Raw genomic sequence first — 11,848 nt, forward strand, 5'->3', positions numbered from 1 at the left:
ATTCTGGCTTGCTTCTCCTCCTCTCTTGATGATCCAGGTACCATGGAATAAAATGTAGGCCATCCTCCTCTGCTTCGCATCATTGATGACTTACATCTACCGGAGAATTTATTTCTATATTTCAATAAAGTATTTTGTCTACGATGATATATTGCAGATGGTCTAATTTCATGTAATTTTTCTTCATTCATATCTTCCTTTCATTTTCGATAGATTTCCAGGCTTTTACTTACCTCCCTTCTTAAGTCTCCAATTTTTCTCGGCAATTTTGGTTTTCACTTTTTTTTTCGTGAATTTTCTTTTAACTTGTTTTGATTTTCTGAGGGTACATTTCTGTCGCTTTTGTCCATTTACCTCCTCTTTTTGCTCCCATTATCTACCTATTCTTATAAGTAGTGCATTCTCATTTTCATTCATTATGTACCGTAAATATGTTCTCATGCATAATTATATATTGCATAACAGAGGCACCTAAATTTCCTCATTGTGCTTTTGATATTTGGCTATGTACAGAATTTTCTACTCTTTGCAAAGTAGCTATTTTAGTAAAGTTAATGCTATCTGAACAATACGTGATGGTTGGTAATGATATTCTTTTAAAAGGTTGAACCCATTACATTGAACCCATTACAATTTTGTTACAGCGTTGCGCAGGGTACGTCAAGTTAGCCATTTGTTTTGCTTTTGTATAATTTTCTCTGTGCATTCTAAGGTAGTTTCACGCGTCACTTACCATGGCTCAAATGTTCAATAATTGATCTATTTTGATATCTCTAATGTTCTCTATTTCATGCGACTTTATCACTATCATAATTTACCTATATTCGCCACTAGCTCTAGTGTCAATCATTTCTTTTTCTTCTACTGTACTGGCCAATACCGTCCCATCATGTGCAAAAGAAAAAAACAACAAAAAACTCATTTTCTTTAAGTTCTTCAACTGTACAGAACAATAGCATCCAAACCTGCGAAAAGAAATCCTCAATTCCACTTCCTAACGTAGTAATCTCACGTCGAAATGCCAGATTCCCTCTATAAGTGCTACTCTCCAGTTATTCCTGGTTCTCCGTGCCTCCAAGATCACCTCCACCATTACATATTCCATCCCCCTGCCTTAAGCCAATACCCTCCATGTCCAGCCCTCCTGGTCACTGCAGGCAAATTCTTGCTTCCTCTTGCACCAAACCCAACGTTTCGGGAGGAGCCTTTGAAACAGACGTGGTTGACGTAGACATGATTCCCACAAAAAACTTGACTCTGTAGAAACTTATTGATCCAATATGTAGACGATGATGATCCTCTCCTCCTCTTGATTGTTCTTGACTCGGAAGTAGACAGAACTCGAGGACTATAATCAGCGTCAAATGACAGAGATATAGTGTGATTATTGTGTGAAAAAGTACTAGCCCCTAGATAGGTAAATTTACAGACGGGAAACGTTTAAGGTCATCCGGGGCTGATGCAGCACCATCTTCAAACAAACACATCTTAGACAAATATTGTATTTATTTACAATGAAGCATGTTGAACAGAAAACATCAAAACCTTCACATATGTGATTAAAGAATGGCAATATTTGGCGCTATTTTGTAAATATATATATATATATATATATATATATATATATATATATATATATATATATATATATATATATATATATATATTCCTACGACTCCACGGGGAAGTCTAACACGATAAGTTCCCAAACGCGATTTCGTGTGATAATCACATCAGGGGAGATACTAGAAATATACAGTCAGTTGGTGTACAACGAAGAGACGTAGCTAGGACTTCTTCTCGTTGTATAGTAACTGACATTTTTCTTTCTTGTACCTCTCATCATGGTGTATTACACGAAAGCGCGCTTGGGAACTTATCGTGTTTCATTTCCCCATGGACTCGTAGGAATATGCTTGATCAGGCGCTCGTTTATGATCCTTTGCAGCTGTCCGATGTGGCGGAGAGATGGTGTGGTAAGCCGCTTTCCTACCCGAGGTCAGTCAACGGTGTAGTAGCCAGGTCCTGCATGAACACACGCCGCTCCTGACTCTTCAGTTTTCTGGGAATTTCTAACTGATACAATGGCAGCTTCCGCATCAATCATTCCAATGGCCATCCTCTGGTCTTACTCTCATAGGAATACCTGCTTGACAGTTGGTCATAGTTACCAAATGTATCATTTTGATATGGCAAATGATGACCTTTGGCTTGTAATCCTCAATGGTGTGTTGAGTGTGTATAGCAGACATGAGAACGACCATGAACTACCCATCTCGAAGTTATCAGATGAGGGTCAGCTTATCCGTCTTCCTAGTTTGCTCCGTAGATGTGTTGTTGAATCTAAGGCGCTTAAGCAAGAGGCAGACTTGACGGTTTCGGAACTGCTAGCAACGCTGTCAGCATCTGCAACATGAAAAAATTGACGGATGTTAACGAGACGCACAGTATGGCCATGAATAAAAAAAAAGATGATGCATCTAAATTGTAACAATTACTCATGTCTTGTACACCTGGGTTACCACGTTGACCCTAACCTCCTATTTTCTAGTTGTTTCACGTATAAAACAAAATGCTTACATCTCAGCCATACAACAAAGGCAAACAAAACAAGAAATAAGTGCACCTGAATTTTAACATTCATACGAGATCTTCAGGTAGATCCCAGCATGATACCTAACCACTTACATGCAACTTGACAAATAAATGAAACACAAAAGAAGACACTACATAAACCATTTTGTTACATTGTCCATTACGGGTGAACAGAGGTTGATTCAGGCAATATGTACCTAATGACTCATAGATAAAGGAGACCCCTCAGTCTGCAAAGTTTACATAATGAAAGAAAGAAAAGGCAGCCTGAGCCCAACGCATATTTATTTAGAATGACTAACTCCTCTGATCAGCCTGTATACTTCCAATAGTTGAAAGCTGTGGTAGTGCTATCTTCTGAGCGAGCTGGCAAGTAGTAAATGAGGACATAAGGAGAACGGTTAAGATGGAATTCAGTGCGTACGAGACGCAACAAAGGATAAAGTGTTCTAATTTTTTTTTTTTTTTTGATACAAAGCATCAAGGATTCACTTAAGATCATTTTATAGAAATAAGTTTTTAATTTGTAACTTATGAATTCTACATCTCAAATATCCAGTGGCATATGATTGTAGTTCTTTAGCAGGAATATCGATAAATGATTGGAAGTTATATGAAAAAAATGTGATGCATACTATAAAGTTACCCATGTCTAATGAAATAATTCAGTAATCAAATTTAGACTATCATGGATATATGAAGAAAAGGGATGTGTTAATCTTTTAGATCTTAAAACAGTTATAGTAACCGTATAAAAGCAGTACTCCTGAAACAGGAGTTGTGGGAGTATGTGATAGAATGTAAGAAAGTAAATTCTCGATTAATATGGGTAAAACTGAAAGCTGATGGAGATGGGTGATTATTGGTGCATATGCACCTGGGCATAAGAAAGATCATGAGAGGCAAGTGTTTTGGGAACAGCTTAATGATTGTGTTAGTGGTTTTGATGCACGAGACCGGGTTATAGTGATGGGTGATTTGAATGCAAAGGTGATTAATGTGGCAGTTGAGGGAATAATTGGTATACATGGGGTGTTCAGTGTTGTAAATGGAAATGGTGAAGAGCTTGTAGATTTATGTGCTGAAAAAGGACTGGTGATTGGGAATACCTGGTTTAAAAAGCGAGATATACATAAGTATACATATGTAAGTAGGAGAGATGGCCAGAGAGCGTTATTGGATTACGTGTTAATTGACAGGCGCGCGAAAGAGAGACTTTGGGATGTTAATGTGCTGAGAGGTGCAACTGGAGGGATGTCTGATCATTATCTTGTGGAGGCTAAGGTAAAGATTTGTATAGGTTTTCAGAAAAGAAGTGTGAATGTTGGGATGAAGAGGGTGGTGAGAGTAAGTGAGCTTGGGAAGGAGACTTGTGTGAGGAAGTACCAGGAGAGACTGAGTACAGAATGGAAATAGGTGAGAACAATGGAAGTAAGGGGAGTGAGGGAGGAATGGGATGTATTTAGGGAATCAGTAATGGATTGCGCAAAAGATGCTTGTGGCATGAGAAGAGTGGGAGGTGGGTTGATTAGAAAGGGTAGTGAGTGGTGGGATGAAGAAGTAAGATTATTAGTGAAAGAGAAGAGAGAGGCATTTGGACGATTTTTGCAGGGAAAAAAAATGCAATTGAGTGGGAGATGTATAAAAGAAAGAGACAGGAGGTCAAGAGAAAGGTGCAAGAGGTGAAAAAGAGGGCAAATGAGAGTTGGGGTGAGAGAGTATCATTAAATTTTAGGTAGAATAAAAAGATGTTCTGGAAGGAGGTGAATAAAGTACGTAAGACAAGGGAGCAAATGGGAACTTCAGTGAAGGGCGCAAATGGGGAGGTGATAAGTGGTGGTGATGTGAGAAGGAGATGGAGTGAGTATTTTGAAGGTTTGTTGAATGTGTTTGATGATAGAGTGGCAGATATAGGGTGTTTTAGTCGAGATGGTGTGCAAAGTGAAAGGGTTAGGGAAAATGATTTGGCAAACAGAGAAGTAGTAAAAGCTTTGCGGAAGATGAAAGCCGGCAAGGCAGCAGGTTTGGATGGTATTGCAGTGGAATTTATTAAAAAAGGGGGTGACTGTATTGTTGACTGGTTGGTAAGGTTATTTAATGTATGTATGACTCATGGTGAGGTGCCTGAGGATTGGCGGAATGCGTGCATAGTGCCATTGTACAAAGGCAAAGGGCATAAGAGTAAGCGCTCAAATCACAGATGTATAAGTTTGTTGAGTATTCCTGGTAAATTATATGGGAGGGTATTGATTGAGAGGGTGAAGGCATGTACAGAGCATCAGATTGGAGAAGAGCAGTGTGGTTTCAGAAGTGGTAGAGGATGTGTGGATCAGGTGTTTGCTTTGAAGAATGTATGTGAGAAATACTTAGAAAAGCAAATGGATTTGTATGTAGCATTTATGGATCTGGAGAAGGCATATGATAGAGTTGATAGAGATGCTCTGTGGAAGGTATTAAGAATATATGGTGTGGGAGGCAAGTTGTTAGAAGCAGTGAAAAGTTTTTATCGAGGATGTAAGGCATGTGTACGTGTAGGAAGAGAGGAAAGTGATTGGTTGGTTCTCAGTGAATGTAGGTTTGCGGCAGGGGTGTGTGATGTCTCCATGGTTGTTTAATTTGTTTATGGATGGGGTTGTTAGGGAGGTGAATGCAAGAGTGTTGGAAAGAGGGGCAAGTATGAAGTCTGTTGTGGATGAGAGAGCTTGGGAAGTGAGTCAGTTGTTGTTCGCTGATGATACAGCGCTGGTGGTTGATTCATGTGAGAAACTGCAGAAGCTGGTGACTGAGTTTGGTAAAGTGTGTGAAAGAAGAAAGTTAGGAGTAAATGTGAATAAGAGCAAGGTTATTAGGTACAGTAGGGTTGAGGGTTAATTCAATTGGGAGGTAAGTTTGAATGGAGAAAAACTGGAGGAAGTAAAGTGTTTTAGATATCTGGGAGTGGATCTGGCAGCGGATGGAACCATGGAAGCGGAAGTGAATCATAGGGTGGGGGAGGGGGTGAAAATCCTGGGAGCCTTGAAGAATGTGTGGAAGTCGAGAACATTATCTCGGAAAGCAAAAATGGGTATGTTTGAAGGAATAGTGGTTCCAACAATGTTGTATGGTTGCGAGGCGTGGGCTATGGATAGAGTTGTGCGCAGGAGGGTGGATGTGCTGGAAATGAGATGTTTGAGGACAATGTGTGGTGTGAGGTGGTTTGATCGAGTAAGTAATGCAAGGGTAAGGGAGATGTGTGGAAATAAAAAGAGCGTGGTTGAGAGAGCAGAAGAGGGTGTTTTGAAATGGTTTGGGCACATGGAGAGAATGAGTGAGGATAGATTGACCAAGAGGATATATGTGTCGGAGGTGGAGGGAACGAGGAGAAGTGGGAGAACAAATTGGAGGTGGAAAGATGGAGTGAAAAAGATTTTGTGTGATCGGGGCCTGAACATGCAGGAAGGTGAAAGGAGGGCAAGGAATAGAGTGAATTGGATCGATGTGGTATACCGGCGTTGACGTGCTGTCAGTGGATTGAATCAGGGCATGTGAAGCGTCTGGGGTAAACCATGGAAAGTTGTGTGGGGCCTGGATGTGGAAAGGGAGCTGTGGTTTCGGGCATTATTGCATGACAGCTAGAGACTGAGTGTGAACGAATGGGGCCTTTGTTGTCTTTTCCTAGTGCTACCTCACACACATGAGGGGGGAGGGGGATGGTATTCCATGTGTGGCTAGGTGGCGATGGTAATGAATAAAGGCAGACAGTGTGAATTGTGTGAATGGGTATATATGTATGTGTCTCTGTGTGTATATATATGTGTACATTGAGATGTATAGGTATGTATATTTGCGTGTATGGACGTGTATGTATATACATTGTGTATGAGGGTGGGTTGGGCCATTTCTTTCGTCTGTTTCCTTGCGCTACCTCGCAAACGCTGGAGACAGCGACAAAGCAAAATGAAAAAAAATGAAAAAAATAGAAAATGTGGCAATCACACATACAGCCTCAAATAACATGTGCACATAAAGAAAAAATAAGGTAATAAGATCTAAATAAAGCAACAAGTGGACATAACAGAAAACATAATACGACTACCATATGAAAAAACAAATGAGTGTGACTGTAGCCAAGGTGAGAAGAGAGGCGAGATAGGTAGTATATTTGGGGAAGGGAACAATAGTATGAAAATATCTTTCAGAGTAAAGTCAGGGGTTGGCGAGAACAAAAATTAAGTAGTAGCACTACTGAAGCAAGAATTGTGGGAGTGTGAGATAGCGTAAAAGGAAATTAAAATCTAGATTAATATGGCCACAAGTAGAAAGATCATGAGAAGGAAGTGTTCTGGGAATAACCGAGTATGTGTCAGCAGTTTTGGTGCACAAGACCGGGTATTAGTGATGAGTGATTTGAATGCGAAGGTAAGTAATGTGGCAGTGGAAGGTGTAATTGGGACACATGGGGTATCCAGTAATATGAATGGAAACAAATATGTGGTGTTTTGCGCTGAAAAGGACAGGTAACTTGAAATTCCTGGTTTGAAAAGACTGATATACACAAGTAAACATGCGAGTAGGATAAATGGCCAGGGGGTATTATTGAATTATATATTTATTGAAAGGCATGTATTATAAAGATAAATGTAAATGCACTGAAAGGAGCAGCTAATGGTATGTCTGAATCACTATCTTGTGGAGCCGAGGGTGAAAATTTGTAGAGGTTTTCGAGGAAGAGGAAACAATGAAGGGGAGAAGAGACTTATCTGCAGTAAGAAGCATCTCCCTCTTCAAGTTTAGTTTCGTTACAACTACACTAAACTGAGGAATTATAAAGGAATACTGACAAAGAAAACAGATGTGGATGAAACGCCTTCTAATGAGACAATCACATTTGAACATGAAAGGAAATTGTCCGATTATTTCTTAAGAACTGATATCTCTCAACATTGGTAAAACCAAAGTAAATGTAATATCTAATTAGATACAATATCATGCGTAACTATCTTGATGCTATAACCAAATAACTAATTTGTAATTGAAAATTCGTAAGAGTAATCGTAATCAACCTAAAATCACGTAATTCCTAAACCCACTGGTTACTTGACAAGTTTAGCTCCAGATCGAAACTTGTTTTTGGATAGCTCATATGTTTTTGATGCTTCATATATTACATCTTCATTACAGTAGCAACTGAAGAACATTACAATATGGAACATTAAAATCAACAAATATCAAATAACGTAATGACAGTCATATATAGTAATAAGCCTTGGGGTCAATTGATAAAAGAGTAGGTAATACGCTTAAAAAAGTATGGTAAACGCTTTAAAATCATCTCAAGAGTCACCAATGTCTTAGTATAAAAGTATGCTAACAATTAATATACGTCTCCTGAAGAGCGAGCTGTGTCATCTGTTTGTTTTTATCCTGTACCGCGTTGGTGGTGCAATTACATAACGCGAATAGTGAATCCCGACAAGATTATTGAGAAAAGAGTAATCTTAGATGCTTAGGTCAGATGTTTTTAAAGATTCTTTTAAAATTCTGCAAGTATTACCCTCTAGCAATCTAAGTAATCGTGTCTATTCTCATTTATACTTCTGTTGTTTAACTTAAATCAATCCGATAAAATTTCATGCTCCTCAGTTGTTCGTGTAACCACAAAGAATTACATGAGGTACGTATAACATATGTACCTAGCAATTCCCAAAGTTAGTCTCGATGCGGACCTAAATAGATTATAATACATTCATACTACCAATTTGGTTATTTGGATATGATTTCATAGTTTTAATGATAATTTGCTAGTGTATTGCCTACTCTTACATTAACCCCACATTTACCTTTATCGATAAAGAATGTATCGCCCTGTTTATCACCACTCAAAAACTTAAAAACGATTTAGATAATTTTTTTTGCAACTTTTACTGCAAACCCTAAACACCACACAAGCAATGCTGAGCCTAGTCATTCAATACTCAAAGGTAATAAAGATTCAGAGGAAGTTTGAAAAATTGTGGAAATAGATATAGCTATAAAAACCTTACCTAACTTTCCCTCGCTGCTTGCATGTGCCTCAATTTTCCTGTCATTTGCGAAAAATGTATGATTACTTTCCATTCGCTTGAGTGGATGTTTGCTTCTGGGCTGGGATCAGCGTTCGTCCAGTGTTTTTGCCTCCTCCAACTGCATGCAACGATCACTCAATGGCTGAAAAATGTCATGTAATATCTTAGGTAAACTTTGACTATGCTGCCGATAGTTAAGATAACCGAGGGCTCATAAATGAAGTTTACGTTTTCATACATTTGATTTATTTATAGATGTCTTGCAGACTTGTACCTCATTGTTCTTGAACATGCTTTTCAAAACACCGTATGGGGAAAATATTCTAATCATGCTCCCCAGTCTAAATTTTACCAACCGTAAGAAGTCTATCTAAAGTACTTTTCATTCAAATCAATGCTTATTTCTGTGGTGTCATAAAACTATATTAGAAAAAGACTAGGAGGAACTTTCCTTTCATGCAAAATCAGCTCAAAATTGATTCTACAATTCCATCTCTTTTTTTTTCCTCAATTTACATTGCAATTCAAAGATTTCATATCAGTCTCGATGGATAATGAAGTCTTTAATGTACATTCGCGCGACACTATACCATCGTGATGATCATTACTGTAATGAAATATAAGTTACTGTAGTAATCAACTTTCCCTTTGGAACTCTTTCGGGAATCTTCGGCATTTGGGAAGTTTCCGTTAAATTTCACTTTCAGACAGCAGCTCTATTAACGCGAATTCATGTTCTTTGGCAGTGTCATCAAAACCAACAAGCACAAACCACAGATTATTTTCTTGTGTTGGTATTTAGCGTCAATTTAGCACATAAAACATGAACTATATATCACTTTCACGCTAGTCTGGCATCACACAAATCTAGGGGAGTTAACTTTCCTAAAGATACATTTTATGGAGAGTAACCCAGGTCATTTTGATACAATGCATGCGCATCACTGGGAAACACGAAAATATGATGGTGCGGTGTTCAATCAAATCCGGTTCAGTCAAATCCACCAATTCTAGATATATTACCACCGCTAAATCCGTACAAATCCTGGATTTAATCGGCGTCCTCAGTGATTAGCATCACTAACAAACTAATCGATCCATGCAACATATGCAGCTTTAGCCATTACCTCACAGGAGATGCCCTTACACTTAAGTCTATGTATTACAAACTCGTTAACTAACCTATCATCACAGATCTACTTTGATATGATTTATAGTTAACTGAAATAAGACAATGAAGTTACCTTAGTCTCTTGTGAGTAGAACATTAGCGAAGTCTCTATCACACTCAGGACAGGTGTGGTGCTGAGTGTGGCGTGCTGATGAGGAGTGTGGAGCAGAAACAACCATTAGACAGGAAGGCCAGGCTCAGAGTCTCTGTAAAATTACGTTCGAATCAATACAGTGATAAGTAACAAAAATTATCCACAATACATTGATATCGTGTTACTTAAAGAGGCTTTAAAATATTCTCACTGCATTTAGAGCCAGCTGCAACAATTACAAAAGGCTTGTTATGAACGCAAACACATACAATCTGCCTTGGAACAAGGTTCATAATCATGAAAGTAAAGGACAGCTGAATGAAAAAAGTTATTAGCTTGAAATATACTTGAGGATTTTTCCAGATGCAACCACGGTAGGGCATTATATGCCTAAGATTATAACAGAAAAGACCCACAGTACAAGTGAAAAAGACTGCAAGATAAAAGTATATTGCAATCTATATATCACAGGTGCAAAACTAACATGCTAAATTGCAAAATCTTTCGTATATTACAACTTTGCTCTAGTGATAAACATATATCACAAATACATTTTCTTTGTTTCCATGGCTTTTAATGCATACTTTATACACAAACCATGTTTTCGTATACATCTTTGTTCTGGAGATGTAATGTACATAGTGCATAATGCACATTTGTTCCTGTAGTTCTTTGGAGCTTATGTTATTTAAAGACATTCTTTTTATAATAGATGAAGGATAACACACAAATCCAATATAGATAAAAGTAACTGACTTTCTCTAATGCCTTACACCACTAGGAAACTTTTCGTCTTGTCTTTTCACTGATGTCAACACACTCGTTGTCTCCTACCAACTAGTAGGTCTACTACCGCCAACCCTTCCAAGACCTCTACGACTGCTGCCAACCCTTCCGATGTCCACTCTTGCCAAACCTTCTAGTCTAACGAACCCACTCCTGTCTACCCTTTCGGGTATTCTTCTCAATAGTTCTAACCCCTCTAAGCATTGTACTCAATGTTGCTAACGTTTCCGATGTATCTAGCCCTCACTTGCTAAGCTTTCCGAGTTTTCTACTCACTTCTGCCAACCTTTCTGGGCTTTCTACTTACTTCTGCCAACCCTTCCGAACTATCCAGCCCAAAGTTGTCTATCATTCCAAGCTGTCTAGGTATACCACAAGCCAGCCGATCTTAAATGCAGTACTGACCATATCTAACAATTTTCCAAAAGGCGCTTCTATCTTCTAAGAAACAGAAAAATTGTAGAAAATACTTATAGGTGCGCAAACCAGTCACAGTGAAGTGTCATAACGTTCTCAACCAATCATATCAAAACATACCGCCTTTCAACCAACCAAAGTAAAATGACATAAAGCTTCAGCCAAATCAGTACATATCATTCCTTCGTCCCTCGTGTTTCTTACGCCTGGCCCACATTCTACCATGAAAATCCGCTCCCAGTCCTAAAACTTTATCGTAAATTATCACTTGATATCAACCACCCAGTTCTGGCGAAAAAATTATTAGAAATTTAATGAAAAAGATAGGAAATTAGCATATTTTATGGTGAGATTTGGGTCTGTCAGAAATCATGTCCTCATTCTTTAGTGATCACATGGTGGCATAACGTGTATATTTTCACTCACATAATGGAATCATATATATCATCATTCACATCCACATGAAAAAGAGAATCTTCACCATGTGTGTGTGATGCTTCACGATCCTGATTTTCAGATACGAGGCTGTTTAGCATTATTAGCTCCCATTCTCCGTTCGTAGTCACCGATATCGTCTCCCAATCCTCTATAAGATATTCATGGCTACCTCTAGACAAAATAGTATCACATATCTTACCGCTAACATCACAAAACCCATGTCACCATTGGTTTGTGAATGCGCAACTTATTTTTCCATAGTTAAGCCATTTAAGAATAAGTACTCCCTGAACTGTCTTATGG

At 38.5% G+C, this 11,848-nt stretch overlaps 1 long non-coding RNA gene across 1 annotated transcript; it reads right to left on the reverse strand.

Moving 5' to 3' along the window:
* Positions 1-1,658: 1,658 nt before the first annotated feature.
* Positions 1,659-10,036, reverse strand: LOC139749686 (uncharacterized). The gene is made up of 3 exons (XR_011713013.1): positions 9,884-10,036; positions 8,619-8,781; positions 1,659-2,406 (listed from the first exon to the last, which is right to left on the reverse strand). It is a non-coding gene; the product is annotated as an uncharacterized lncRNA (long non-coding RNA).
* Between the last annotated feature and the right edge of the window lie 1,812 nt (positions 10,037-11,848).

This window comes from Panulirus ornatus, chromosome 8, assembly GCF_036320965.1.
Source record: "Panulirus ornatus isolate Po-2019 chromosome 8, ASM3632096v1, whole genome shotgun sequence".
In the NCBI taxonomy this organism is placed as follows: Eukaryota; Metazoa; Arthropoda; class Malacostraca; order Decapoda; family Palinuridae; genus Panulirus; species Panulirus ornatus.